This window comes from Etheostoma spectabile, unplaced genomic scaffold (genome assembly GCF_008692095.1).
Source record: "Etheostoma spectabile isolate EspeVRDwgs_2016 unplaced genomic scaffold, UIUC_Espe_1.0 scaffold00018894, whole genome shotgun sequence".
Lineage (NCBI taxonomy): Eukaryota > Metazoa > Chordata > Actinopteri > Perciformes > Percidae > Etheostoma > Etheostoma spectabile.
The window spans coordinates 5,301-32,966 of record NW_022604549.1 but is presented as its reverse complement, the minus strand read 5'-3'; the positions used below and the strand labels follow the sequence as shown (position 1 = coordinate 32,966).

Here is a 27,666-nt window from a genome sequence, read left to right as displayed (position 1 = left end):
GTCTCATCCAGACCCTATCGCACCCTAAACGAGAATCATAAACCTAGACCAACGAACAAGGAGAGTTCTGTCCTGCTCGTTTGTTCCTCACATTTTTACCCAGTTTTTTCTATTGCGTGCAGTCGAAGCAGGATATGAAAAATTGCCAACACATTGCTTGCTCCTAATCTGTGTTAAATTAACGATAAACTGGATTTTAAATTACAGATTAGGATCGTAATAGCTCCTGCCATCAGGGATCACCCGGGAGTTGAACCCGGGACCTCTCACACCCAAAGCGAGAATCATGCCACTAGACCGACGAGCCACTTAAAAACATCTTATCAGCAATTTTCCATCAAGTACATGTGATCAGTCAGTGACTCGAAAGGCAATTGTTAAGTAGTTTGTTTGGCATGTGGTGTTTTTATGGCAACACTGCCAGATTGAGCTTTCTGATTATATTGGATGAAAGACTACTTTTGAAGCAAAACATTTTACCAACATTAGAACTTGATTTTTGCAGTCAAAAGTGACAGCAGATAAGCCTAGTTTCCACCATCTATTGGACGACAGACTACTTTAGCCAAAATTGGAACTTGAATTTTGGTAGAAAGGAAAGCAGCTTAAAAAGGAAATGCAGCTTGGATTTGTCACTGACTTGAAAGGCTATGGTCAGGTAGATTGGCATGGGGTCTTTTCATGGCTCCACTGCCCGATTCAGTTTCCCGATATCATTTGACAACAGGAAACATTTGATACAAAATATTTTTACCAAAACACCAGACTTGATTTTGCCAGTAAAAAGTAATAGTAATATTGTGATGAATATGCCAAATAGGTGACACTCTCTCGTCCATCACACTCAATAAATAAACCAGATTATTCAATCCATACCTCCACTTCTATGCAAAGTAGTCTCATCCAGACCCTTTCGCAGAATCATAAACCTAGACCAACGAACAAGGAGAGTCCGGTTTGTTCCTCACATTTTTTCCCAGTTTTTTCTATTGCGTGCCGTTGAAGCAGGATGTGAAAAATTGCCAACACATTGCTTGCTCCTTATCTGTGTTAAATTAACAATAAACTGGATTTTAAATTACAGATTAGGGTTGTAACAGCTCCTGCCATCAGGGCTCGTCTGGGAGTTGAACCCGGGACCTCTCACACCCAAAGCAAGAATCATGCCACTAGACCAACGAGCCACTTAAAAACCACTTAAGTCTAGTAGACTGTCATGGGATGCTTTCATGGCTCCACGGCCCGGTTCAGCTTTCCGATCTCATTTGACAACAGGAAACATTTGATACCAAATTTTTTACCAAAATACAGACTTGATTTTGTCAGTAAAAAGTGATAGTAAAATCGTGATGAATTTGGTGGACAATTTAGAAGATTAAGTTACTTTACACTTTAAACTGTTACATCTCCTCTGAATCACCATCTGCAAATTTTCGAGCCTCATTGGAACGCCGACCACCATCTACAGGAGGTAAATCTCTGGCTAGCTATGCAGGAGTACCTCATATCTTTTACCAGGTTCAGGTGGTTAATAGTTATGGTCAAATGAAGCTTCATTAAGCTTTCTGAACAATGGTCTTCATTTTGGGTTCAAATCCCACTTTTGACAAAAATTGTTTTCATTTGGAACTAACATCTAAGACATGATATTGGGAATAAAGAACATATCAGTTCTTTGTATTCAAGAGGACATGAATGTGCACGAGAAACGCAATTGCAAGTCATCCAGGTTGTTATGTATAACAGATAAAAAGTGCAAATTGAGTACACATCTGCCATTTGTTACAAAGGGATGTGTCACCACAATTAAAGAGCGCCTCTCGTTGTTAGCAGGATTCGAACCTGCAAGGGGAGACCCCAATGGATTTCAAGTCCATCGCCTTAACCACTCGGCCACAACAACCTGGAAAGCAGTGTAATACTGATTTGCACTAATATTTACACTGACTCACGAAAAAAACACAAGTAAAATTAAAAAACACTGCATAAACTTTGTTACCGTGTGTTTATTTAAATATGGGTACACTTTATATGTAGGTGTATACTTTACTGCAAATTATTAAACTGAGATGTTAGGGTTTCAATCTCCACCTCTGAAAAGTGCTGCTTCTTAGCCGGATTACGTCTGGCCATGTCGAAAATAGTAGGGGCGAGGACTCAAAACCGAGAATATATTGGGGCGTGATATTTTAATTGTTGTGATTGTTGTGTGCCTTTAATATCACACATGTGGATATAATGAAAGAAACTGCCTAGCAAACTCTATTGAAGGTTCCATGGTGTAATGGTTAGCACTCTGGACTCTGAATCCAGTGATCTGAGTTCAAATCTCGTTGGAACCTAGTTTTAAGCCACAGCACTGGTGAAAACATTCAACTTTCCACATCTAGTTTAAAGTAAGCTTGTGTTGGTGGGGGCATGTTGAGTAGTCACCTGGTTGTTAATGTAACTTGAAGGAGCTCCAAATTTGACAGTATTGACTGGAAGTGATTGGCTTTGAGTTGCATGGGGGATACACACTTTGCATTCAGTCTCGTAATCACCATAAAAATAAGCTATCATTGAAATTTGAACTTGTGTTGCTGCAGTCAGAGTATACAGTGCTCATCCTGAATGGGCCAGTATAGTGCATCCAGAACTGCTTGTTGAATGATCTATTAGCTTTGGAACCCCCCTTTCCCCACAGCTTTCAACTGTCAGATATGGGTGGGGGAGTGGACACTGTGTCCAACCCTTTCTGTGTAAAAAAACAACTAAAGAAGTCTCTTGGATGAGAGACAAAACTTCTGTAGAGGACCTTTTACCAAGTCCAGTTGCCCTTGGCCTAGTTGTGCACTTTTGGGATAAAGCATTGATCAGGAACCAAAACGGACACATCTGGACTCAATGTGGACATTGTACGGCAATATTTGACACGTTTAGACCATGAAGACAGTTATCAGTTTATTTCCCACCTGGCAGGTATATCTGTGGACTCAGTTGGAAATTTTGAAGATAATTGCACAATGTTGACCCAATTGTCAGTCTATTTCCCATGTGGCAGGGACATTTCTGGATTCAGGTGGACATTGTGGACAGAGACATTGGTGGATCTTGATTCCCACCATAGGATTTGGCCTGTATTGCACATTGACTTCACATCCCGCGCAATGTATTGCCATTGTCAAGCACATTGCCAACCTGGTGACTTTCTTCCATGTCTCCATGAACGCCCATATATTAGGGCTGACAGTTGAGAAACCTTCCCTTGTTAACTATGACATGGATGACTGAGAACCTACTAGATCATGACATGTTTAATTTACGTTATTATAATTTTTGAGACAGGTCCTACTGGATGTCTGTTGTATCAGTCAGGATGGCCGAGCGGTCCAAGGCGCTGCGTTCAGGTCGCAGTCTCCAATGGAGGCGTGGTCTGAAATCCCACTTCTGACAGCTAATGTTTTAATCTGGAACAAATGTCTGAGACATAATATTGGGAATAAAGAACTTAGCAATTCTTTGTATTTAAGAGAGCATGAATGTGAGCAAGGAACTTAATGGCAAGTACAGAGATTTGTGAGCATCTTCTTTGTCAACAGATGTAAAGTTACCATGTGTTTGTACACAGTAGACATATCTACTGCTGTGTTCACTGTCTGTGGCAAGTCCTTTAAAACCTGTTCTTGACTTGCTTTTTCCCTCATCATCTGAATGAACGTTCCAGGCTCATTCCAGCCTCTGAAAATCTGTTTTCTGGGTGGGATACTCGTCAATTGATCTGCGAGTTCATGTGATAGTGTTTGCAAAATCTGAAGAAATTCCCTCCAGGAGGTCCTGTGTTATCACATTCACAAGAATGGGATGTGCAAGTGTATATATTATCTCCCTTCGATAGCTCAGTTGGTAGAGTGGAGGACTGTAGATGCATAAAGCTGAAATCCTTAGATCGCTGGTTCATATCTGGCTCGAAGGATCACTCTTTCCAGATTTTCCCTTTGGGGATTAATAAAGAATTTTGAATGTAGAGATGGACGGATGACCCAAAAGCATAATATTTCTTGGCGAGACGTAACAAGGATAAAAAAAAGAAGTGGGGGAGACAGAGTTTACAGTAGATAAATCACTAGCTAGCTATGCATGAGTACCTCATACCTTTTACCAGGTTCAGGTGGTTAATAGTTATGGTCAAATGAAGCTTCATTAAGCTTTCTGAACAATGTTCTTCATTTTCTGAACGCATTCCCTCAGTAGTGTTTTTATTATTGGTTGTGCATCTGTGATTGCCCTAGAGGTCTCTCAGTCCAGCACCTCTCCCGCTCATCTTTGTTAGTTTTACACTGTCCAGCATAAATCGCTGACACCATACCTCACACTCATCCATGCATATACATTCACCACTGACTAAACTGACTATCACCATCATTGAATTATCATTTCTTTTGTTGTGGTCATATTCTCGCATTTCCTTCAACCTTTGCACACGGTCTTTTGTCCTGGCCTTTTCCTGAGGTCATGACAAAGCATCTAGGGTCGATCTTAGCCTTTGTGTGAGTACATACTAGGTTTCCACCTACATTGTTTTTATTGAGATTAAAGACCAAATTGTTAGTATTTCAGAAATCTTCCTAACCATTGTTGATGCTTTCATAGCTTTGTTGGCACAGTAGGCAGCGCGTCAGTCTCATAAGGGTTGTGGGTTCAACTCTCACGTGGGGCAGGTGTGTTAAAAAACAAAAAAACACAACTGATGGTGAAAAGAAAATGACAGGTGGTTGAACACTGATTCTGTAGTTATTTCTGAGACTGAGACAACAAAAGGCACTCTTTAAGGGTGGTAGCAAACCATTGATTCATCAATGACTCATATACCAAACTGCAGGTGTGCCTTCAATAACATTACTGTGTTATCTCATAACTACTGGAAGCCACCCGTCTCCAGCAATGTATTTCTTAGCATTTATTTTCAGTCTGTGTTACAAGATTTGCAGTAAACGTTGTATTGTCCGGCAGAAAGGCAACAGGTTTGTTACTTTTTGACTATGAATTATGTCATGGCAGTGCAAGCATTTTGCCCAGGTTTGATTTCAGCCACCGCAGTTGCATTTACAGATTTGAAGCCCTATACACATTAACATTACACGTTTTACCCAGGTTTCTTCTTTTATTCAGTGATATTTCAATTTCCTTGCGGGAGTCTTCCCAAAAGGATTAATAAAGATAAGTCTAAGTCTATCTCAGAAAAAAGTAAAAAAACTGAAAATCTTCAGGAGATGTAGCTCAGTGGTAGAGCTCATGCTTTACATGTATGAGGACCTGGCATCTCCAGCAGGTATTATGGTAGAGTCTTTAAAAGAGCTGCAAACAATATTACCTCCTGTGGTAATCTGACTGGTAGACAGCACAACAAGCACTTTAAACATACATGTTTCTATTTACAGTATTTATTAACTGTAGTGTAATGTATTTATTGTTTTATGCATCAGTTTTAATGGGTGTTACAGCAGGTATGAGCACTGTAGTTTCTACTTTTATGGATGAAATGAACTTTACAAACTATTAAGTTTACTCTTCAGCCGGCAGAGACATTTCACTTCAGACACTAGCAGCAACAGATGCTTTGTTAAATGTCAACAGACATATTTAGTGCTGATATGAAGCATGGCAATTAGCAGAGGATGGTTTCGATCCATCGACCTCTGGGTTATGGGCCCAGCACGCTCCCGCTGCGCCACTCTGCTCTGCTGTGCTTAATCAGGGGCTGGTAAAACAACCCGAAATATGTTGGTCAAAGGCAGAAAGGAACTGTTCACTTGTGGCCATTAACGACAAAAAGACAAACTTGAAGAATAAAAAAAAATATTATGCATTGTCATGTTTCCGTATTGAGTATCATTGTCAAACATAACACCATACCTTTTGACAGCGATAAGTACGCCACTAACACAGAACGTTTAGAGAACGTTAGGGAACGTTAGTTTTTGGTTCTCTAAAGGTTAGTTTGAACCAAACCAAAAACTAACGTTTAGGGAACGTTTCCTCCTGGTTATAACGTTCCCTAAACGTTAAGAGAACCAACCAACTGTAACGTTCCCCTGCGGTTGCGCCGTACCTTCACACAACGCAAACAACACATAATTTAATGGTGGTCACACATCCCTTTATAACAAATGGCAGATGTTCCTTCGTGGACAATCTTGTAATACCTCATAGGCACTGGAAGCCACCGATGCTTCTCTGAGCATTTATGTTTGAGTCTCAATAACCAGATGTGTTGTTAGATTTGCAGTGAATGTTATATTGTTCAGCAATGGTGATATAGTTGTGAGCATAGCTTCCTTCCAAGCAGTTGATATGGCTTTGATTCCCAGCCAGTAACTTTCTTTGAGTAACCTTACTTGCTTTGTTTGTCAAGAAGTAACCAGAAAGGTTACTTACCCAACCCGGTTTGATAAAAAATTAGATCTTGGTAATACTGCACAAATAAGGGAGCATAACAATCAATCAAGCTGCCTCCATGAGGATCCACAGACATAGACATGTTCCACCACCCGCAATTAAGCCTGTCTCCTCAGCTTCTAGGCGCCGCTGCATCACTTCCTCTTCAGCTGGAGGCGTGTACCGGTCCCGCAATGAGGCCGTACGAGAGGTGTGGGACACGTGGACAGGCAGTTGGCTCGCCTCTACAACCCGGGCGCCGACATGACGGTGGACGAGCAGCTGGTGCCCTTTCGAGGTGTTGTATTGCTTTGTTGTTATTTTGTTTTGTTTTTTTGTTTACCATTGCCGTACAATTGTCTTTGTGTGTGTGTGTAGTTTTTACATTTTTTCTTCCATCTCGTTCCATGTTCCATGTTCTTGTTTGGACACGCACACAGGGAACAAGCTTGTGGGCACGTACAGCTGCCGCAGGAAGACGGCGCGCTGGCCCCTCGACGTGTTCCACAACATCCTCGACGTGTCTGCCTACAACGCCTTCGTGCTGTGGCGCCGTGCCGATAAACTGAGAAAAACAGGAGAAAAACCAAACACTTCTAGAGGTCCACCCTTACACATAGGAAACTGAAAAGTACTGAACCAACATCAACTTAATAAGACAACGTGTGGCTGGCCGGTTGGGAGGCGAGGAGGATGAGGAATGCCTGCTGGCCTCTTCCCCCCTGACCTCCGCCATCTTGCTTCTTTAAATATCCCGTACTCAACAGCTGCAACCAATCATGAGTTGGGTGTGGGCTGCCTTCACCAGTCATCCGCAAGCACCGGCACAGCGCTATTTGCATACAAAAAAAGAAAAACACAGGACATACGCGCGGCAAAACAAACAAATACGACAGCAGTGGTAACAAGAATACATGAGGATATTATTAAAAGAAACTGCCAAGCAAACACGAGCACTGGCACTTTGGGCACTGACCGCGTGATTTTAACGTCTTCAGTGCTGCTGGAATGAAAATTAATACATTGATTATTTGATATTAGTTGACTATATCGCGATATGCAACTGAAAGAAGAATCACTGTGTCATCATGGATCTAAGAAGAGGGAGCCAACTGGTAGGGATCTGCACCACCAATGAACTGTAATTTCTCAAAATGTCATCCTCCCCTATATCTCACTGAATTCTTATTTATTCTGTAGTTTGAAATCGCTGTGAGCAGGGTCTGAACCTGCGCAGGGAAACCCCATTGGATTTCAACTCCAACGCCTTAACCACTCAGCCATCACAGCTGTAAAAAGCTTCCTGTTTTTACAGCGGAGAACCCCTGAGGCCAGACAGACTCCATTACAGTTGGTACCATCAATCAGACAAAGATAGAGGCTATCTCACAAGTACCTTGGCAAGATCTGAATGACTGATGGGGATTCCCAAGCACTTCAGTTTCAAAGGATCATTCAAATCTTGAGGGTATTTCAGGTGCAATGTGGGTAGTTAATCCACCCCCTTTAGTTGATCTGATTCATTTCTGAACCAGTCCAGATTAATAATTAACAAGTTATTGAATCACATGTCAATGAGAAACACACATGTGTACAAACAAGGCTAGCAGTAACATCGCCACGTCAGAAATGTTTCTGGTGTGCAAAGACCAAGAAAATGCTACACAACAGAAATACCATGCTCACACCACACAGGCAGTGTGCAGGAGGCCTTACCCCTGACTTCCACCAACTGAGGATCCCCTCTGCTTCATGTCTGCTCTGTGATCCGCAGTCCATCAACACCCACCTGACGGGCCACTGAAGTCACAAGGACCCACAGGATCTCGAAAATTCATGTATGATCACGCGATATAACAGGATGTAGTTTCTATAAACAGAACCACAAAACCTGATGAATGAACTATCTTAAATTTGCATTGCTCTGAATTTCATGTGTTTTCATGTATCATCTTAAGTCTGTGTTGATGTAGTTTTTCTGTGTAAATGTAACATACCTTTTTCATTTGCTACCAGGGCTTAATGAGTAGCATGGGGATTTGGTAGACATGATGATGGGATACAAACAGAGGTAATGACTGCAACAACAAGGTTCTGCAGGGATTTGAACCCTGGATCTCCTGTTTACTAGACAGGCACTTTAACCAACTAAGCCACAGCACCCCCTTGTGTACTACTAACAGACAAAACAACAAACTTACTCTCACTCAGAAGCCATAGAAGAGCGGTGCAAATATTTCATCAGAGTGATGGCTTGTGGTAAGAAATTGGTCCTGACTTTGTTGGTTTTGGCGTAAAGTGCTCTGTAGCGCTTTCCAGAGGGGAGAAGCTGGAATAGTTTGTGTCCGGGGTGAGATGGGTAAGAGGGCGCGAGGCCATCCGTCATCACCTACACCCTTGATGAGTGTCATTGGTGGAAGTCTAAACCAATGATTCCCAAAATGACTGACCTAACAGCGTGCAGGCCACCTGCACCTATTAAAGCCAGCATTCCACTCCACTGGTATAGACTGTTTTCAGCCACATATAATGTTATAAGACAACATCACATGTCACTTTTGTTCTCTGGAAAATCAGGCAACTGGTAACTTTCTTACACCTGTTAAGAATCACAAATCATACGCATACACTTCCTTAAGTGAGAACCAGGCACTGCTGGGATTTGGACCCAGTATCTCCTGTTTACAAGACAGGCGCTTTAACCACTAAGCTACTGCACCTTCTACAGATAAGCCTGTCTTGCAAGAATACAATGAGCTAATGAACAGGGTTGCTTCCATCCATCTATCTTTGTCCAGCAGCTCAAGCAGGGGACCCCAAACTTCCCTTTGTCGAGCCACCTCAACTGGCTCTTTTTGACGTGAAGGAGCAGCGGCTTTACTCCAAGCCCCCACCATCCATTGGGTTAGAGATACCAGCCCCCCTCCTGAGGAAACGCATTTTGGCCGCTTGTACCCTGGAACAGGGTTGTGGACAATATTAGATTTTGAAAGAAATCATTCCTTGTTTTTTGAGAAAGGAAATGGATTGAACACATTTGTTAATGCTTTTAAAGCTTGTTTTGAATGGGCTGAATGTGGCCACATATAATGTTACGATACAAGACAACATTACATGTCACTTTTTTGCTCTAAAAATTAGACAATTGGTAACTTTGTTGCACTTATTAAGAATGACATGCCTACACTTCATTAAGTGATAACTATGCATTGCTGGGATTTGGACGGAGGATCTCCTGTTTACAAGGCAGGCGCTTTAACCACTAAGCTACAGCGCCTTCTACAGAGAAGCCTGTCTTGCAAGAATACAATGAGCTAATGAACAGGGTTGCTTCCATCTATCCATTCCGTCTGCCCATTGTTCATTTAGACTTACCAGCAACATCGTTATGATACAAACCTGCTTGAAAAACAGTCACAATTCTTTTTAAAGACTTGTGCATGGAACATACATGATATGATAGTGTCTGAATTTGTCCATATCCATACAGGCATGTCAAATGGACAACTCATCTAGCAGAATGTGCAACTCTACGCCTGAACAGGGACTTGAACCCTGGACCCTCAGATTAAAAGTCTGATGCTCTACCGACTGAGCTACCCAGGCCTCTGAAACAGAGGACTGTGGGAAAAACAATCTCCTGAACTACAAATTAAAGTGCAAGTAAATGAAGACCAAAAAGCTGTTGCCATGATCACGGTCTTCTGGACAGCAGGAGGGTAGACCACGATTTGCACAATGCCTGAGAACACCAAATGTTATTGCACAAACTGGTTGAAAATTGGCTAAATTGGCCAAAACGGTTAAAAAGCTCAAAGTCACAACTCATCATGGCCACTTGCAGACTGAACATCCTGCAAACCTGCATGACAGATAACAATAGCGAGCACTTCATACATATCACACAATCAAGCTGTTGCCTTACCAGGGACTTGAGCTGTGGTTTTCTTTTTCGCTCAAAACGTTGATAACCTAATGCAATTTAATGGCTACAGACAAATAAACTTTACTGCTAGTGGGTACAATAAAACAACTCTCCCTCTGGTTCCGCTTCTATACCCTTAGTGTCCTCATGCGGAAGCACTATACGTAGTTTGATCAAAAGCCCTCGTGACAGGAAAAATCCACCAGATGACTTGCCATCCAAGCAGGGAGATCAGCACAGAGATTTGGGTGCTAGCAAGATGGATGTAGGTTGGCCATTGTTCATTTAGACGTACCACCAACATTGAGCTACCCATGCTTCAAAAACAGAGGTCTGTGGAAAAAACAATCTCCTGAACTACAAATTGAGGTTCAAGTAAATGAAGAAGATTAACTGTTGCCATGGAAGGAAAAATCCACCAGATGACTTGCCATCAAAGCATAGAGATCAGCACTTCATACATATCCCACAATAAAGCTGTCGCCCTACCGAGGACTTGAGCTGTGGTATTCTTGTTCGCTCAAAACATTGATAACCTAATTCAAACAACACAGCTTCAGACAAGTAAACTTTATTGCTGGTGGGTGCAAAAAAACAACTCTCCCTCTTGTTCCACTTCTATACTCTTAGTGTTACGGTTAGTAAGACCCAGAACCATAGAGATACAAAAGGCACGTTTAATGAGCACGGAGGGGTTCAAACACTGGTGTAGACAGGTGGCTGGTCGGCGTGAGGGAGGAAGGCAGCTCGGAGGGACAACGGATGGATCTAAGGAGAGGCAGAGTTAGTACTAGAATACAACAACAAACAACAACACAGGCGCAAATGACTAGGAGCCCAGTTACCACAATAGTGCATGTAATGATCTGGCGTTGAAGAGGCGGTCAGCCCGGGTTTATGTATTGCAGTGGGTGATGAGTGATGAGGAACAGCTGAGTGGATGACAGAACGTAGATGGAAAGCCACGCCTCTAGATCCCCTGGAACGCCCTCACGGCAAGACAGACAAGACACACAGAAGAAAGGGAAGACACGACACAGGTTGGGGAATGCACCAGACCACAACACTTAGCCCTCGTGACAAGAAAAATGCACCAGATGACCTTCTATCCAAGCAGGGAGATGAGTACAGAGATTTGGGTGCTAGCAAGATGGACATAGGTTGCCTATTGTATATTTAGACTTACCAGCAACATTGTTATGATGCAAACCTGCTTGAAAAACAGCCACAATTCTTTTTAAAGACTTATGGATGGAACACAAACGATATGGCAGTATCTGAAGTGTTCAAGAACGTCAACTCTACACCTGAACAGGGACTTGAACCCTGGACCCTCAGATTAAAAGTCTGATACTCTACCGACTGAGCTACCCAGGCTTCTAAAACTACTGGCTGTGGAAAAAATAATCTCCTGAACTACAGATTGAAGTTTAAGTAAATGAAGACCATTAAACTGTTGCCATGATCACAGTCTTCTGGACTGCAGGAGGGTAGACCACGTTTTGCACAATGCCTGAGAACACCAATTGTTATTGCACAAACTGTTGAAAATTGGCTAAATTGGCCAAAACAGTTAAAAAGCTCAAAGTCACAACTCATCATGGCCACTAGCAGACTGTGAACATCCTGCAAACCTGCATGACAGATGACGTTAGCGAGCACTTCATACATATCACACAATCAAGCTGTTGCCTTACCAGGGACTTGAGCTGTGGTATTCTTTTTTGCTCAAAACGTTGATAACCTAATGCAATTTTACGGCTCTAGACAAATAAACTTTATTGCTAGTGGGTACAATAAAACAACACTCCCTCTTGATCCGCTTCCTCTTGACGGGAAAAATCCACCAGATGACTTGCCATCCAAGCAGGGAGATCAGCACAGAGATTTGGGTGCTATCAAGATGGATGTAGGTTTGCCATTGTTCATTTAGAGATAGCACCCGCATTGTTATGATGCAAACCTGCATGAAAACAGCCACATTTCTTTTTGAAGACTTGTGCATGTTACTTACATGAGACAACAGTGTCTGAAAGTGTTCAGAATTGCCAAAGTGTACAACTCATCCAGCTCATCCAGAACTCTAATTGTTTCTGGACATCTGTTCTTTTTAAACAGTTAAAAAGCAGGCCGGTTAGCTCAGATTGTTTGAGTGTGGTGCTAAAAATGCTAAGCACCGGCAGACACTTTAGGGGTACTAAAATCGCCAAACCCTACGCCCAAAATAATCTGTATCCACCTTTTGTTTGCACAAATCGGCCATTAACGCAAAAAACAAGTCTCAATCTCTATAGCTCTGCTTTCCATGTCTTTTGTAGCAAGGCCACAACAGTTGTAAGGTTGTCTGCTCAGTAAGTGCAATATGAGTCACAGGTAAATGATGTGCCTAGCATTCAATCTATTTCCTTCAACAAAAGCTAACTGGCCACCTAATTAGTCTGCCTTTTTTTTAAATGTTACCTCGCGCCTGAATTTCAGATAAACCATGGCAATTCAGATTTGGAAATATTACCTTTTCTTGCAACCATGTGGCCTAATGGACAAGGCGTCTGACTTCGGATCAGAAGATTGAGGGTTCAAGTCCCTTCGTGGTTAGAAACTCCTGTCTACCTCCAGAATGGGAGCATGTAGCACCTTGGTTTGGACTCTATAGCTATGCTTTCCATTTCTTTTTTGCAAGGCCGAAAACATATGCAGTCCCTACAAACCATTCACAACCAGGTAGCCCATCCAGAACTGGCCCAATTTTGCTTGATTTTGCCTGGTTTGGTTCCGGAAATCTTTCTTTTTCAAACACTTAAAAAGCAGGCCGGTTAGCTCAGATGGTTTGAGTGTGGTGCTAATAAGGCTAAGCACCGGCAGACACTTTAGGGGTAATAAAATCACCAAACCCTACACCCAAGATCATCTGTATCCACCTTTTGTATGCACAAACAGGCCATTTACGCAAGTGAAGAAGTTTTTGTATCTCAAAGGCATATGAGGTTGCATACAGATGGAGAGAAGGAGGAGGAGAGAGGTACCTAGTGCATCATGGGAAGTCCCCCGGCAGTCTAGGCCTATAGCAGCACAACTAAGGGATGGTTCAGGACTCACCCAAGCCAGCCCTACCTATAGGATTTATCAAAGAGGAAAATCTTAAGCCTACTCTTACATGTGGAGACGGTGTCTGCCTCCTGAACCCAAACTGGAACCTGGTTCCACAGGAGAGGAACGCTCGGGCTCCCATTCTACTTTTGGAAAACCTGTTCTTGACTTGCCTTTTCCCACATCCTCTGAACGCTTAGCTAACTAAATGACTTAAGTTGGCCAATATGTGTTGCTTTTTCATCTTCGTTGTGATTGTTGTGTGCCTTCAATATCATATCATATCAATATTATGTGGTTATTATAAAAAAGAAAATGTCAAGTAAACACTTGCAACACTTTTAAAGGTTCCATGGTGTAATGGTTAGCACTTTGGACTCAGAATCCAGTGATCTGAGTTCAAATCTCAGTGGAATGTGTTTTAAGCCACAGTATAAGTGAAAGAAATCAACCTTTCAACTTTCCACATCTAGTTTAAAGTAAGCTTCTCCTGCAGGCTGGACACATGTCTTAAGGCACCTATAATGCTGAGACTATCGGCTGCCTCTGCAATTGCACTGTTTGCATCTTGGACTGTTTTTGTTTCCTTCCTAAAAGACAGATAGAAAATAATGAAAGCGTGAGAGAGTCCAAAATTGGCTTCTAACAACACCTTCCCTACATAAATGAGATGTTTAAGCAACATAGCCCTCGTGTTTATGAGGATGTCGATATCCTCACGACACTGGTTACCTGCGGCTGAACCACAGTTAAAGTTTAGTCTGCAAAGCTAAAAATAAAAACATAACTAAAAGACTGCTCTGCGTCCTGAAAATGTAATACCTTAACGTGCTATGATTAATATTAGTGCTACTACAAATTACTATTGCACCTTTGGGAATCATGGAAAAATTCTTACCAAGAATATAAGATACAGACAATACCTGATGAAATCTGCCCAACCCAAACAGAACAAAATAAATCATACAGGACAAATAATTTCTAAATGAGTTTTTCCAAATAAATTTCTAGAATTCTGCCAGTTGAACAACAGTCTTAAGAATTTGGGATTCCCTACCTTGAGTATCAAGAGACAACTGCCGGTCTTTCTCATGTCCCTCAAAGATATTTGACTGGTGGACGGCCCTCATCAACAGCCTTAGGTACTCTCTTGTTGGGCCCCCTTCGTCAACTGCCCCTTCACCATTGTCATCGTCATCCACAAACACAACATTCAATTTTGCTTCAGGGTTGAAGGACCTACGCTTGAACGCCCGCAGGCTACACAGGAAAACATTATCCCTGCACACATTTATTTGGTTTCTTGTGGGACAGAAGCTTCCATCAACTTTGCTGACCATTTTTTCCAATATGGTCTGTAGATCAATCCTGCAACCAAATAAGTTCATGCATTTTATTAATATGCCAAATATGTACCATATTTTATAAGTTTAACACCTGATTAAATATAACAGGATATATATATATACATATATATTTTTTAAATACACAAAAATGTGAAGTCAAGTTAATGAGGAAAAACCTACTCATCATCAGGTCCTCTGAGGTCATGTGTTGAAACAGGAGACTGATTTTGTAATACTGTCTCATCTTGTTCATCAAGAATAATGATTGATTCCTGGGCAGATGAAGGAGGAAGTGATGGTTCATCATGGAGAGTCAAGATTTCTTGTGGTTGCGAGAACAGAGTGAGCAGTGGCTGGGAGGAGGTCTCACACAGCAGTGGCTGAAGAGAGGGCACAGAGAGACTTGGCTGGGAGGAGGTCTCACACAGCAGTGGCTGGAGAGAGGGCACAGAGAGACTTGGCTGGGAGGAGGTCTCACACAGCAGTGGCTGGAGAAAGGGCACAGAGAGACTTGGCTGGGAGGAGGTCTCACACAGCGATGACTGACCATGAGATGTATGGCGTAGGGCATAAGCTCCATCATTTTGTTGATCCGACAGAATTTCCTGAATACGAACATGCACAATACATGAGCTTGCAAACCAAAACACTGTTTTAATTTGAAACAGGAATTTAATCCAGCACACATTTACCTGTACATCATGATTTGAAAACCAAAGTACATATAAAGTTGAGGTTGCTTTTATGCCATGATCCATTATTGACCCGGAGGAAGTGCTCTCAATTGATCTTGGTGATGTGGCTTCTTGCACCACAAAGATTTCACTGGCAATATCATCTTGTCCCACAAAGTCAAACAAGATCTTAAAAGATGTGAAACAGTGTTAGTCAAGTGTTCCAACCCACTGAGAAGACACCTGATATTTTTCCTTAAGCTGAACACATTTCACATGGATTGGCTCCAACAAGCTGAATTTCCTCATATTGATGTGTCCATTTGGATATTTAAATTTGATGAACACCCCATCTGAGGGTTCCTCACATGCAGAGAGTCGCTGACGTCTTGCCTCAATAGCCTGAAATGTGACTTCTCATTTAAAAATAAAATTAAAAAACCTTTAGCTAGTTTACCAAACTAATATATTACAAACAAACCTTTTGACGTCTTTCCTCACAGGCATGGTAGCCTAGTCTCTTCCTCTCCTATTAAAAGAAGATCACATTCTAAAGTATGTATGCATCCTGTAAGAGAATGTGAATTATACGTAAGTAGAACTTTTAAGTATTACCTTCTCCTGATCCACTAACAAAGTTTTATTATACTTCTGGTCTTGCTGGGCACGTATAGCTCGCAATTCTTGAAGAGCCTAAATAAAAAAATAAAAAAATAAAGGCATTACTCACAATCAAATAGTATACAAAAAAATAAATAAATAAATACTTAAAAATGTGTATACAGTGTCAACATTGGTTACCTGATTTGCAACCACATTTTGCGCTTGGGTACCATTAGCCATGGTGTCATCTTGTACTGGAGCAATTGAGAGTTGTGGGAATGAATTCATGGATATGGTAGAAGATGTGGGTGCCACCTGTTAGTACACAGAAAATCCAAATAATTTCTTCTTCAGCTAGAAAACACTCTTATGGAAACAAAACACATTAGAAAATATCCATTAGGTAGAAAAATTACACACTGTAACTACTCAGACATCACAGAATATACATCTTAGAAAAAGACAAAAACAGTTATTTGCCACTCATTAGTACAAAGTGCACAGTGGTCATAAAAATCATTACATGTGCAATCATTTTAATATGGACCTGATCTGAAACCAGAACATCGTAAGCACCTTTGATCCGCATTAAAGGATCAAAAGCATTCCTTTGATGTGCCAACATTCTATTTTTTACAGTGACATATCTGATTGGTGGAACTCCCTGTTACCATGGAAATGTTCACTGCACCTGCAAACTCACCAACAGCCCTATTTCATGCTACTTTGACAAATTCTATGCTTTTCAGAATTTACATTAACAAATAATAAGTTACTTTCTTTTTGATTTATGCATATACACATCAACTTTCGTTTCATTAAATAATCATTCATTATGTCATCATTACAACTTTCTTTTAGATTGATGCATAGACACGTCAACTTCCTTTTCTTTATGTCATCATCACCATTCATTATGTCATCATCACAATTCATTATGTCATATATACACATCAACTTTCTTTTTGATTAACATAATTTAACATACAATATTTATTGATCCCCAGTGGGGAAATTACAATTTGTTAGTGATCACACACAGGCCTGAAATACACACATGCTCAGGACCATGCACAAATGGAGAGAGGTATGAGTGAGTAGGCTGCCAGCTGGACCAGCACCCTGAGCAGTTGGGGGGGGTTCAGGGCCTGGCAAGCAAGTGGCATCTCTCCAGCCACCAATCCACACTCTGTACTTTGGTCCACATGGGCACTTGCAAAGGCCGACTGAGCTACCGTCACCACTAAACATTTGACCCCGAGTGTTTTGAACACACAACCTTCGGATCTGGAGTCAGACACACTGCCGTTGCGCCAAGGTCTGCTGATTAATGCATATACACATCAACTTTTTTTTAGATTAATGCATATACACATCAAATTTATTTGTTAATAAGATCACATAAGATCCCCAGTGGGAAAATTGCAATTTACACTCTGTTAGTAACCACACACAGGTTTGAAAAACACTCACACACGCTCAGGACCTATTCATGCACAAATGGAGAGATGTCAGAGTGAGTGGGCTGCCAGCTGGACCTGTGCCTTTGGGGGGGGGGGTTCAGTGCCTTGCTCAAGAGTACCTGGCAGTGCCCAGGAGGTGAAGTGGCATCTCTCCAGCCACATGTGGACTTGAACCGTCATTGTATTATACTTAGACTTATCTTTATTGATCCTTTTGGGATGACTCCCTCAAGGAAATTGAAAGCTACAGCAGCAGTTTTAGCAAGAAAAAGAAATAAAAAATGGATGAAAAAAGACAGTATAAAGACAGCAAAATAACAATAATAAGAACAACAATAAGAACATTCGTCAAATAAACAAAGAAAAGACCATACATTATTATTAAAGTGTCAGTGTTGAGTCCAGTGTTAAAGTGATAAAGTGACCAGGTGTGAATTTAAGTCCAGGTGTGCATGTATGTTTGTCTGTATGTGTACTGTACGTATGTATGTGTACTGTGTGTATATATGTATGTATGTGTGTATGTATGTATGTATGTATTGTCCTCTCTGCCCTATTTCCTTCTCCCCCCTAGTGAGGAGTTGTACAGTCTGATGGCATGAGGGACAAAGGAGTCCTTAAGTCTGTTGGTCCGGCTTTTGGGAAGGAGCAGCCTTCCACTGAACCGGCTCCTCTGGGTGCTGATGACGGTGTGCAGGGGGTGGCTGGCATTTTCAGTAATGTCCAGCAGTTTGTCCAATGTCCTTCTCTCTGCCACCGTCACCAGTGATTCCAGCTTCATGCCGACCACAGAGCCGGCCCGCCTGATCAGTTTTTCCAGCCTGTGGATGTCCTTCTTTGTTATGCTGCCCCCCCAGCACACCACAGTGTAGAAGAGGACACTGGTGACCACAGACTGGTAAAACATCCACAGCAGTTTGCTGCAGTTTTTAAAGGAGCGCAGTCTCCTCAGGAAGTACAGCCGGCTCTGTGTCTTCCTATACAGGTGGCTGCTGTGTGTTGTCCAGCCCAGTTTGCTGTCCAGCCACCGTTGACCTCCCAAAGTCAACAACCAGCTCCTTCATCTTAGAGGTGTTGAGCTGTAGGCAGTTAGTGCAACACCAGAGAGCAAAGTCCCCCACCAGACTCCGATACTCCTCCTCCCTGTCACCCCTGATACACCAACGATGGCTGTGTCATCTGCGTACTTCTGTATGTGACACAGCTCTGAGTTGTAGCAGAAGTCCGAGGTGTACAGGGTAAAGAGAAGAGGGGCCAGCACTGTGCCCTGGGGGCTCCAGTGCTGCTGACCACAGTGTCAGACATGATGTCCTTCAGCCTGACGTACGTTGGCCTGTCGGTGAGGTAGTCTCTGATCCAGTCTACCAGATAGAGGTCCACTCCCATCCTGATCAATTTGTCCTGCCTTAAAATTAGCACTGGTAATTTCCCTGATAGATGCTACTTTGTCAATAAAATAACCAAGAAATTTCTCAAATGTACTAATTGACGCATCAGTCGAAGCAGAGGTGCATGGATTTATGAGTTAATAGTATTAAATATCAATCTAGGTTTGTGGCAATTGGTAGCTATGACGAGAGATGCTGCATCTTCACCACCTTCACAGCATTCTGGTATGTGGATAGACTGTCCCTTAATACACCCAGTGACACATGTAGATTGTCTTTCCATCTTCGTTCAGCTTGTCTGCAGTGTTGCCTAAGGGCCCTTGTGGTGTCATTTAGCCATGGGTCAGCCTTTTGCGGCTGGTGGAACATTTCTATGTCTGTAGATCATCATGGAGGCAGCTTGATTGATTGATATGCTCCCTTATTTGTGCAGTGTAACAGAGATCTAATGTTTTATCAAACCGGGTTGGTAGAGTAACCTTTCTGGTTACTTTTTGACAAACAAAGCAAACAACGTCACGTCACTTTGAGTTACATGGGGGATACACACTTTGCATTCAGTCTTGTAATCACCATAAAAATTAGGTATCACCGAAATTTGAACTTGTGTTGCTGCAGTCAGAGTATACAGTGTTCATCCTGAATGGGCCAGTATAGAGCATCAGAACTGCTTGTTGATGGTCTATTAGCTTTGGAACCCCCCTTTCCCCACAGCTTTCAATTGTCAGATATGGGTGGGGGAGTGGGCTCTGTGTCCAACCCTTTCTGTGTAAAAAACAACTAAAGTATTCTTTTGGATGAGAGACAAAACTACTGCGGAGGACCTTTTTACTAAGTCCTGTTGCCCTTCAAGGTTCAAGGAGTCTTTATTATCGCCGGGGGGCAATTTGTTGTGCAGCAGCATGTAACATAAATAACACACAGGTTATACAAGACAACAGCCATACATCTAGAAATAAAATAAATACGTACTACATAGAAGTCCACACCTCACATTGACTTATTAAACAAGCCTATAGCAGCAGGGACAAAAGAGTTTTTGTGTCTGTTTGTCCTGCATTTAGGCTTTAGACTGAATCTGCGGCCAGACGGCAACAAAATGAAGCAGCTGTTCAGGGGGTGACTAGGGTCGGCCAGGACTGATTGGGCCTCCTTGAGGGACCTTGTCTCATATACAGAGTTTAAGTCAGTCAGAGGGTTGTGAGAAATCTTGCCACACACGTTAACTACATATTGCAGCCTGTTCTTGTTTTTAAGCGTTGGGGCAACGTTGTTAAAAACTGACAGCTCCACACTAAAATCATGAATATTAAAACTTCAGCTCATTTGAGAGGGCAAGGTGTGACATGCCATTGGTGGGGAACAGACACTTCTTAGGCTGCATCCCCATCGTTGCTTTCACACCCTCCCATGCAGGACGTGAGTGGCCTGTGCTCAGCATGTTCTCAACTTTGTTCCTTATAATTAAGTTTTGCAAGCTTAAGTTCCTTTTAGCTTGTTTTTGAAGTACTCTGTATTGAGTCATGTTACCTTGGATGAAGAATATTTCATTCATTATTATGCTTTTGACAGATTTGGAGACCCATGGTATATTATTTGGACATATGGAGAGGATTTACGAGGGATGACTAAGTCTCACAGAAGGGGATGTATGCAGAAACAGTCTCTTTGAGCTCATCAATGTCCTTACATTGTTTTTGAATAGATCCCAGTCAGTGCAGCAGTAGCATTCCTGTAGACACTGCATCGAGTCCTCTGACCAAACCGGAACTAACTTTCGTTTCGGCTTGTTCTCTTGAGGGGACGGTTGTAAGACGGAACCAAATGAACAGAGTTGTGGTCAGACATGCCGAGTAGAGAGATCTGCGTTGGATACGCATCTTGACGGATCCATAACAGTTTGCCACCCTGGTGACTTACTTCCATGTCTCCATGAACGCCCATATTGTGGGCTGACAGTTGAGAAACCTTCCCTTGTTTAACTATGACATGGATGACTGAGAACCTACTATATCATGACATGTTTAATTCACTATCTTATAATTTTTGAGACAGGTCCTACTGAAGATCTGTTGGATCAGAGGATGGCCGAGCGGTCCAAGGCGCTGCGTTCAGGTCGCAGTCTCCACTGGAGGGTGGGTTCAAATCCCACTTCTGACAACTAGTGTTTTCATCTGGAACTAACGTCTGAGACATGATATTGGGAATAAAGAACTTAGAAATTACTTTTATTTAAGAAGACATGAATCTGCGCAAGAAACGCAATTGCAAGTTAAGCTTTTTTGTGAGCATCTTTACTGTCAACAGATATAAAGTTACCATGTGTTTGTACACAGTAGACATATCTACTGCTGTATTCACTGTCTGTGGCAAGTCCTTCAAAACCTGTTCTTGACTTGCTTTTCCCACATCCTCTGGATGCTTAACTAACTAAATGACTTAAGTTGGCCCATTAATTTGCTTTTTCATCTTTGTTGTGATTGTTGTGTACCTTCAATAGCACACATGTGGATATCATGAAAGAAACTGTCTAGTATACCCCTGCAACACTTCTAAAAGTTCCATGGTGTATGGTTAGCACTCTAACTCTGAATCCAGCAATCTGAGTTCAAATCTCAGTGGAACCTGTTTTTAAGTTGTATGTCTGCTTAAGTTAAGTGTAATATCTTGTTTGTGTTGTAGTATGGAACCATTCCTGTCTTTTATGTATTATGAAACTTATTCCCTGAAGAAGATTTATTGTAGCTCAATGGGATTGTTCCTGGTTAAATAAAGGTTAAATAAAAATAAAATGAATCTGTAATAAGTCCAAACATTCTTCTCTTCATTACCGACATACGAAGTCGGCCATGTTTAATTGGATGCTCTCAGTATTGGTGTTTGGTAGATGAACCTTATATTTTCCTACTTTGGGGACTTTTCATTTCATATTCTTTGTCTGACATTTTCTATTCCTGTTTGTATTTTCTGTGACTGCATGGTTTTAAATCTGTTGGAGTTTCTCCAGACTAAAGCAAAGACACTGATGATTGTCATCCAAAAGAAACATAAAGGACAGCAACCTGTTTCCAGAGGACACTAAAGAATGACGGAGCAGCAGGAAACAGAGCAGCTCAAATAGCAAACAGCTGATTTATCATCTGACTCGTAGGATAACGCCAATGATTGACTTGTTTTAAATGTCTGGGAATCTGGAACAGCTCCATGGTGACTACCTGAAATAAAACAAGCCACATGCTGATTATTGGGGACTTGATTTGATGGATTTATTCTTCCTGTTGTGTCTCTGTTTTAAACTCCTAATTTAAAGGTAAAGTCAGCGTCCACTAAAGGTTGTGTTGTTGCTGCTGACAGACTCAGATTATTATTCTAAGTGTGACAACATTAGGATGGATCCCTACAGAGATAGACCTTTTAGTTAAAGAGGAACATCCTTTGAGTTTGGATCCTTTAGTTTCCAACCAGTGGTGATTGTAGGAACAGTGGAAAGATGACCAAGATGGCTTGTCATATTTTGTTTTTTTATATTGACTATAGTTGTGTTTGTTATTAACAGAAATCAACCTGTCAACATTTCTATTCATCATAAAGTTCCAACGTTAAGATTTTTGCCGCCCGTTCAAAAGGAGGGGACTGAACACGGAGGAGGATTCCTCCCTAACGGCCGCTCTGCTCTGCTCCGTGCCCCCGCTGTCCGGTAATAGATAAAGCAGATAAAACCTAAACAACACTCAAAAGCTTAAAGATAAAACTCACTTAAGAATAGGGTGACCACCTGCTAATAAGCCCAAGGGGGGACAAGTGGTATGTTTCTGAGGGACAATGTGGGACACTGCCTGGCGCAGCGGTGCCTACCCCCCTCCCCCCCACGAGCAGACTCACTAATACTGGTTTACCCATTTCTAGCACATACCACCTTACATGGTATATTAATAATGCCCTATGCCCCTGAACATGTGTAACTGCTGATGTAAGCTCATGAATAGGCCAACCAATGTGTATTTTCTAAATAAAGATTAATATTTTGAACATTCATACAATTATAATATAATTGACAGATGCACTTCCACTTACGATTTACTTTAGCTATTAATTTTATATTTCCTTACAATTTATTCACTTTAAATACATAATAAAATTATAGAACTAACAGGAATTGTAGTTTCTCAACACCACAGAACAGTTTAAACAAAAGAGTCTTCCCAGTCTTCCTTGTACCCACCTTCTCTTTTTAACTGATGGTGGGGGGGCCTCAGACTGCTCAGACTCGGGCTCTTTCTCCATTTTTTGAATTGGAAAGCGCGTTCCTAAAAGTCCCTTCCCAGTGTCTGGTATGCAACGTGCGTGCGCTGTCATGACAACGAATCGGAGGGATTTTAACTATTTGGCTGATTTACAGTCATATTCTGTACATTCTGGCTGATAGGACGTTTAGAAGTCAGAGAGACTAAATCCGTTCAGATCACAGATCATCTCCAGTCTGTTGTAATTAAAATCAGCATCAGATCTCATGTAGAACATTCTGAGAGCTACAATTAAAACTAGAGACTGTTCCAGCTGATATGTGGGTATGATCTGATATATTTTATTAAATCGGAATTGCACCACAGTGTTTTTGTCACCTCCTCTTCTGAAATTGGCTGGAAACTGTCCGACTTTACCTAGCTTTTTGTCCCCCCCCCCTACGGCTGCTGCCGCCGGCTCTCGTCTACTTTACAGGCGCAGTTCATCCCGAACGAGTTGTTTGTTTGGCTGCCTCGGGCTCCAAGATAGAGCGACAACTTTTTTTTGGAGCAAGCATTGATTATGCGTGACACAGTCTCAATTTGCGGGACGTATGAATTGGGCTTCAAACGCTGTGCGCGCACGCGCTACGCGGGACGGGTGGTCACCCTAGCCTGGACGCGGAGGGGTGTGTGTCTTCTCTCTGCTCTGACTGCAGGCTGTGCCTGCTGCGCGAGGCTACTGCTAACTGTGAGTGCTTTTGGACGGGAGAGGGGCTCACGGCAGCTCCCGTGGTTGAGCAGTCTTTTTCACCTCCCATCCTGTAGTCTACTCGCGCCCCCCAGGAGAGAGGGTGGCGCGCCCCACCGGTTGAGACCACTGGATTAAAATAACTTAATGATCCTCAGTGGGAAATTAAAATTTACACTCAGTCACTAATCACTCACAGGGCTGAAATACACACACAACTGCAGTAAGGACATTTGACCCCGACGTGATTTGAACACGCAACCTTCTGATCTGGAGTCAGACGCGCTACCATTGCGCCACGAGGTCTGCTGATTAATGCATGTACACATCAACTTTCGTTTTGATTAATGCATATATGTTCTTTTTAAGGCATATACACATATGCCTATACGTTATATGCCTCTACGTTCTTTTTGAGTAATACGTACACATAATCTTTCTTTTGATTAATATAATTTCATCTATAATATTTATTGATCCCCAGTGGGGAAATTACAATTTACACTCTGTGTACACTTTTTCAGTAATCCACACAGGCCTGAAATACACACACACACGCTCAGGATCTATTCAAGCACTAATGGAGAGATGTGAGAGTGAGTGGGCTACCAGCTGGACCAGCGCCTTGAGCGGTGGGGGGGTATCTGGCAGTTCCCAGGATGTGAAGTGGCATCCAACCACACTCTTAATTTGGTCCGCATGGGGACTTGAACTGGCGACCCTCCGGTTCCCAACGCAGCTCCCTACATGTGCCAACATTCTATTTTTTACAGTGACATATGATTGTAACGACAAATGTCAGAAATATGGAGAGGTGCATTAAGACATCTTTTTAAAGCAGATGGACTTTTCCTAAAGGAGAATTCCAGTCAATTTCAACACGTAGCTCTGTAGTTTGTACATTAGGAGGTCTGTCAGTGGAGAGAGAAATGAAACCAATCGGTGGTGTCTACCCCGTGTTATCCTCCTGCTAGAGTTAGCACCCAACAGGTTTAAACAGGGACAGTTAGTTTAACCTGTTTTTAGCCTCTAAACAACCAATCAACCTCACTGAATACCAAACTGATTTTCACACGTTTCTTTTGCTGCAAGGTCATACATGTAGCTATGATACAGGACACATGGTTAGGCGTTATTTAATATTCATAGTGGGCAGTACTAGAATATTCTGATATGATATAAAGTCACCAGACGTCCGAGATCAAAACTGGGAACATAATCCCGAAAATGGAGAAACACGGGGACATTTCCAGTTTGACTATCAGTCTGATTAAAAACCTAATGTTGTGTCTTTAAAAACAGAACAGGGACAGAGGTAGTTTTTATATGTGATGTAGGCTATGATTGGTATTATGCAAATCACACACTATAAATATGGTAGAGAAGCAGAAACAGATAGTGGCAGTAAAGTCAGATATTTTAATTTAAATTATAGAAAAAAAATGATTATATTATAGAGTCTACTTGAAGCTTTTTTTATTTGTCTCTCTCTCTCTCACTCATACACACACACACAACACACACAGACACACACTGTACTACCACGTGTTCTGCATCCATCTCCTCCCAGCCCTTGACATTAGCAGCCCCACTCCCAACACACACACACACACAGCACCCACAACACACACACACACACACCCACACACACAGACACACACACTAGGGCGGCACGATATTGACAAAATGTGATATTGCAATATTGATTATGAAAACTGCAATATCAATATGTTTTGATATTTTTTAAACGTGTAAAATTACAAAATAGATTCATAACAAATTAACTATTTCTCTTACAAACAAAAGGTTTATTTAAACTGACATATCGAAGTGGTCCAACACCCTGAGCGGTTTGGGGTTCAGTGCCTTGCTTCAGAGCACTTGGCAGTGCCCAGGAGGTGAAGTGGAATCTCTCCCAGCCACCAAACCACACTTTGGTCCACATGGGGACTTAACCAGCAACCCTCGGTTCCCAACCTAATTCCATACAGACTGATCTACTGCCCCCCCTAAACATTGATCCCAACATAATTTGAACACACAACTTTCTGATCTGGAGTCAGACACGCTACCGCTGTGCCACTGATCAATAAATATACACATCAACTTCCTTTTAGATTAATGCATAAACACTTAACTTTCTTTTAATTAATGCATATACACATCAACTTTTGTTTTGATAAATTATAAACATCAACTTTTGTTTTGATAAATGCATATACACTAGGGATGAGCGAGTAAGCATTATCTGTATCGTATCTGTTTACCACATGAATTATCTGTATCCGGATCCGTACTCGACTGGGCGGGGCCTAAACCGGAAATGGTCAGATTTAACCCGGCAGTGGGTCGGGTCTCTTGAAATGGGCGGGGCTTTAACCGGTATGTTATTTAAGCATGCAATTGATATGAGTTGATCAAAAATTGTTATATTTATTGCTGATTTGAAAACTATTTACATGACAGCATCGAGCTTCAGATCAATGGTGTTGTCATGGTAACAACAACCAATATATACAGAACGTTTTGCAACAATGAATACAACACATGGGTGCAATTATGAAGTAAAATGTAATGAACAAGAGTTTCATACATCATATACTTTTTTCTTTTTAACTTTTTTTTGTATGATCAGTGTGATTTTTTGTTTTTGGTTCTTTTTATTTTTTTTGTTTTTTTTTATTTCCACACCAGGTGTGTGTGTGTGGTGTGTGTGTGAGTAAGAGAGAGACACAGAGAGAGAGGGGGTGGGGGGGGGGCAGCTGACAGTAAAAAAAAAAAAATCTCCGATGGCAGAGACGCACGGAGTTGCATTTAAACCAAGCAGCACGTCTGAAACCCACGTTCACCAGAAATCTACTGGTTACTATGTAAGGACTACAAACCCCACGTTCAACCAAATCTACTGTTACTATGTAAGGACTACAAACCCACGTTCACCAGAAATCTACTGGTTACTATGTAAGGACTACAAACCCACGTTCACCAGAAATCTACTGGTTACTATGTAAGGACTACAAACCCCACGTTCACCAGAAATCTACTGGTTACTATGTAAAGACTACCAAACCCCACGTTCACCAGAAATCTATGGTTACTATGTAAGGACTAAAAACCCCCACGTTCACCAGAAATCTACTGGTTACTATGTAGGACTACAAACCCCACGTTCACCAGAAATCTACTGGTTACTATGTAAGGACTACAAACCCCACGTTCACCAGAAATCTACTGGTTACTATGTAAGGACTACAAACCCCACGTTCACCAGAAATCTACTGGTTACTATGTAAGGACTACAAACCCCACGTTCACCAGAAATCTACTGGTTCTATGTAAGGACTACAACCGAAGTTAAAAACAAACCCTGAAGCTGAAGAAACCCTAAACGTTAACGGAACAGATCCGCAGACCGAATTGACTGAGGGAGCAGAGGAGAGAGAGAGAGAGAGAGAGAGAGAAGAGAGAGAGAGAGAGAAGAGAGGAGAGAGAGAGAGGAGAGAGAGAGAGCGGCCGAGGGAGCGCATTTCTCCATGTTCTGTGTGTGTGTGTGATAGAGCTGAGCGTGTTTGTAGGCGGGGCGGGGGGGGGGGGGGGGGGGGGGGGGGGGTGATTATCACAGAACGCTGCGCGGCCAGTTGAGGAGTTGTATTCAATCCGAGCACGGATATTGACTCATATTACTCGGATAATACTTGTACTCGGCAAAAGTGCTTTATCCGACGGATACTCGTTTCACGCCGGGTACTCGGATCACCCCTAGTGTATATGCAGTAATATAAAAGAAAG

General features: G+C 42.0%; 1 long non-coding RNA gene and 8 other non-coding genes across 9 annotated transcripts; 1 reads left to right on the top strand and 8 right to left on the bottom strand.

Moving 5' to 3' along the window:
* Positions 1–1,112: 1,112 nt before the first annotated feature.
* On the bottom strand, positions 1,113–1,184 carry trnap-ugg (transfer RNA proline (anticodon UGG)). The gene has a single exon. It is a non-coding gene; the product is annotated as a tRNA-Pro (tRNA).
* Positions 1,185–1,821: 637 nt separating this feature from the next.
* On the bottom strand, positions 1,822–1,903 carry trnas-uga (transfer RNA serine (anticodon UGA)). The gene has a single exon. It is a non-coding gene; the product is annotated as a tRNA-Ser (tRNA).
* A 5,722-nt stretch (positions 1,904–7,625) lies between these two features.
* On the bottom strand, positions 7,626–7,707 carry trnas-uga (transfer RNA serine (anticodon UGA)). The gene has a single exon. It is a non-coding gene; the product is annotated as a tRNA-Ser (tRNA).
* A 799-nt stretch (positions 7,708–8,506) lies between these two features.
* trnat-agu (transfer RNA threonine (anticodon AGU)) lies at positions 8,507–8,580 on the bottom strand. Its single transcript has one exon. It is a non-coding gene; the product is annotated as a tRNA-Thr (tRNA).
* Positions 8,581–9,950: 1,370 nt separating this feature from the next.
* Positions 9,951–10,023, bottom strand: trnak-uuu (transfer RNA lysine (anticodon UUU)). Its single transcript has one exon. It is a non-coding gene; the product is annotated as a tRNA-Lys (tRNA).
* A 1,623-nt stretch (positions 10,024–11,646) lies between these two features.
* On the bottom strand, positions 11,647–11,719 carry trnak-uuu (transfer RNA lysine (anticodon UUU)). Its single transcript has one exon. It is a non-coding gene; the product is annotated as a tRNA-Lys (tRNA).
* A 1,145-nt stretch (positions 11,720–12,864) lies between these two features.
* trnar-ucg (transfer RNA arginine (anticodon UCG)) lies at positions 12,865–12,937 on the top strand. Its single transcript has one exon. It is a non-coding gene; the product is annotated as a tRNA-Arg (tRNA).
* A 2,175-nt stretch (positions 12,938–15,112) lies between these two features.
* Positions 15,113–15,953, bottom strand: LOC116683104 (uncharacterized). Its single transcript, XR_004330524.1, has 3 exons — positions 15,931–15,953; positions 15,468–15,851; positions 15,113–15,380 (listed from the first exon to the last, which is right to left on the bottom strand). It is a non-coding gene; the product is annotated as an uncharacterized LOC116683104 (long non-coding RNA).
* An 8,158-nt stretch (positions 15,954–24,111) lies between these two features.
* On the bottom strand, positions 24,112–24,183 carry trnaw-cca (transfer RNA tryptophan (anticodon CCA)). Its single transcript has one exon. It is a non-coding gene; the product is annotated as a tRNA-Trp (tRNA).
* Between the last annotated feature and the right edge of the window lie 3,483 nt (positions 24,184–27,666).